Here is a 3,336-nt window from a genome sequence, read left to right on the forward strand (position 1 = left end):
AACTAATATGTAGAAATCAGTTTCTACAGTTTTTTAGAATTATAGTAATGTTTAGAATTTGATTTCTACATGTTTTAGATTTATAGTAAATCTGTAGAAGTCGGTTTCTACATGTTTTAGAATTAGATTAATGTGTAGATTTTGATTTCTAAGAATTTTAGAATGGTAGGTTAAGCGCGGAATGTGTATTCTACATATTTGTAGAATACTCCTATTTACGTAGATCACGTATTCTAAACATTGTAGATTCAATGAAAAAAATAGATTTCGTTTTCTACTTCGTAGAATGTCATTTCTACTTTTTTTAGAACATAATCTGAAATTTATAATTTTAACTTTTTTATAACTGGAAAATATACCATTAAGTTCATATAGGTATTTTAACAAATGTTACTATTTTTACAAATTTTTTTTGTTTGTAAAACTATTTATTAAAATTATTTTCATAAATATTAAAAGATATTATAAGAAAATATGACACAAAATATAGATTATTCTAAAGAGACATAGTTACTATTTTTTTACTCTAAAAAACAGTTTTCCCTTTTTTTTTTTGAGAAAGATTTTACTTTTAACTTGGTACTCTACGAAGAAGTGTGAAACTTTATCGAAATCTGTTCCCTTGCATTGATTATTTCGTTTGGTTTGTTGAATGTTTTTTTTTTAAAGTTAAATTCGGATCTATTAAAGACAGAGACTTAACTTCTTAGTGGATTACAGATAGACCTTTTCTTGAGCGTTCAAATGAGCCGAAAGCAATAGTTCATATCTGTGTGACCAGCGAGGTTTGAACCAGGGTTCACCGTATTAAATTTATTTCCTCAAGCGCCACCAGACTACCACCACTCTTTGTCAAAGTTTTCTGCGCAGATTGATCCATTTTAATACATTGGTTTCTTGCAATGAGCCTTTTTTTATTTTACATTGATGAGCTTTGGTTCTTAGTTCTTACTGATTTGTGGTATGCGTCAGAAATGTAGAATCGAAGTGCATAGTTTAATCCCCCTTCAAGATAACTTTTAAAATCCATTTTTTTTTTACCAAAAAAACATGTTCCTAAATTCAAAACACTAAAATTAGTTGATTAATTTTACAAAATCGAATTATCATGTGGATTAAGCTTTGAAAGTTATTAGTCGGTCGGAAATTTAAGTTTTCCTGTCCGGAAAAGGAATAAAAAAGACAGAGACATGTGAACGGACAGATGTGTTAAATTCCTACGTGCCTTAAGTTAAAACCAAGAATCCAATCCTCCTATAGGTTAAAAAGAGAAGTCACTTTAGTGATTTTTGCTGAGGTGGCACTCATATAGAGCTTCTTAGGAAAAACGTTATAATTCTTAGTGCTGGGTTCGCGGGTCAACCCGCCCCGACCCGCCCCGCCCCGCCGCGGGTCGAATCATTTTTTCGATTCAAAAACTCGACCCGCATAATCCGCAAACAAAAACTTTTATATCCGCACCCGTCCCGCCAAAACCCGCTGGTAACCCGCCAAACTCGCTGGTAATATTAATTATATTAAAAATAATTATTTTAATTAAAAATGATTATTTTCTAATTATATAATAATTATGTTAATTAAAAATAATTATTTTTTATTTATATAATAGTTATTTTTAAAAAATACTATTAAAAAAATATATTTGATAATTACAATTATACAAATATTTATTGTTTTTATATATTTTACGAAAAAATGTTTTTTTTTTCAAAAATGTTTTTTTTTTTTAATTTGCGGGTTGGCGGGTACCCGCGATTCAAATTCGGCTGACCCGCATCCGCCCCGCTCAAAATAATCTCGACCCGCACCCGCACCCGCGATTTAAAAATTTCAAATGGTTCGACCCGTACCCGCCCCGCGGCGGATCAAACGGGGCGGGACCCGCGGGCAATGATTAAAATTTCCAGCTCTATCTTTAGTCTTCTATAACAAAGTACACTCCAAAGAAAAGAGACATAATCGTTTCTCGACATAGCCAAGTGAAACATTAACCTTGAGTTCCTAAACTTTTCTGAGTTATATATAAACATGTCTCAAATTGTAAAAAAAAGTTTATTAAAATGTTTATGGCCTCAAAATCTTAGGTCCAACCTTAAAACTAGAAGCAAATGATCAATAAAAGAAATGAGAAGCTCATGAACAACCAAGAGTACTAGAGTTAGAAGAACATGATATTCTCAATGTGACCTGGAAAACACAACATATCACGATTACGCTTACCAAAACCGTGGATACCACGTCTAAACTCACTATCCGCGATACCTTCCACTGTTGCACTTCTGAAACTCTCTCTGATCATGTCGTAATAGTAAACAGTGAAAGGCTTAGATGACTCCAACGTATCAGACACCAACATAACTTCTCCTGTATGAATATCTCCCGTAGAAGACAGTCCTTTGTCTCTAAACAAATCTCCCCACTCCGTAGGCACATCGCAAGTCATGATGTTCCATGATTCATCTTCCTCTTCATGAATCCACAAACGCATAAGATAGAACTCCTTATAATCCGTTCCTCCTAACTTACCTTGGTGGTTTACAAGAGTCCAACAGTGAGCGTTTATGGGATTGTGATATCGTCTGAGCTATGGTAAACGATTACTTTTTTGATATCCTCTTCGTTTAACATATCTTCTTGTGGTGCGTTAATAAGCTCCACCTTCTCGGATCTAACATCGAACCTAGCTATCTTTTTATGTCCAATTACGTAATATATACCACCACTGATGCAAATCCCTCCTTTGACATCCGTGTAAGGATCTCCGACGTCGATGAACTCAATCTTTCTCCACTCTTGTTGTTGACATCCCAATGTGAAAACGAAATGCTCCTGCTCTATATTGTCTTTTGTGCGGCTGTCAAACCCGTCATGCATCATCACACACAAGACTTTGTACTGGTCTTGGACAGGATCGTAACCGAGACGTGCGTACATGTCTCTTTCGTTGAGTGTAACATCAGGCAGTTTCAAGATTTGTCTGGTGGTGGGATTACAAACGGCTATCGATGAACCACGCGTGCAGCATATCAGGCCGTTCACAGGGAGAGATTTGATGTAGTAGACGAGGTCCGACATTGTCATGTCGTGTCTGGCTGTGGATGAGTTTTCCTCCGTGCCGTGTTCAGGAGCTGAGAAGATGAAACGTTTCCGGGAGTCGAAGTGCTTGAAGGTGAAAAGTAGACGTGGTCGAGTCTTTGAGTGAATCAGGAAAGAGTCTGCGAGATCTTTGCTACGGATGGTAGAGTACCAGAGCTTGCATACTGATAGGAATCTGATGATGGATTTGGCAGGAAGTCTCGAGAGTATCTCAAAAATTAAGTCAAATGGAATGTTTTT

General features: G+C 35.6%; 1 pseudogene; it reads right to left on the minus strand.

Annotated features, from left to right (window-relative positions):
• Positions 1–2,158: 2,158 nt before the first annotated feature.
• Positions 2,159–3,330, minus strand: LOC106334232 (annotated as a pseudogene).
• Positions 3,331–3,336: the final 6 nt, after the last annotated feature.

This window comes from Brassica oleracea, chromosome C3, assembly GCF_000695525.1.
Source record: "Brassica oleracea var. oleracea cultivar TO1000 chromosome C3, BOL, whole genome shotgun sequence".
Taxonomy (NCBI): Eukaryota; Viridiplantae; Streptophyta; class Magnoliopsida; order Brassicales; family Brassicaceae; genus Brassica; species Brassica oleracea.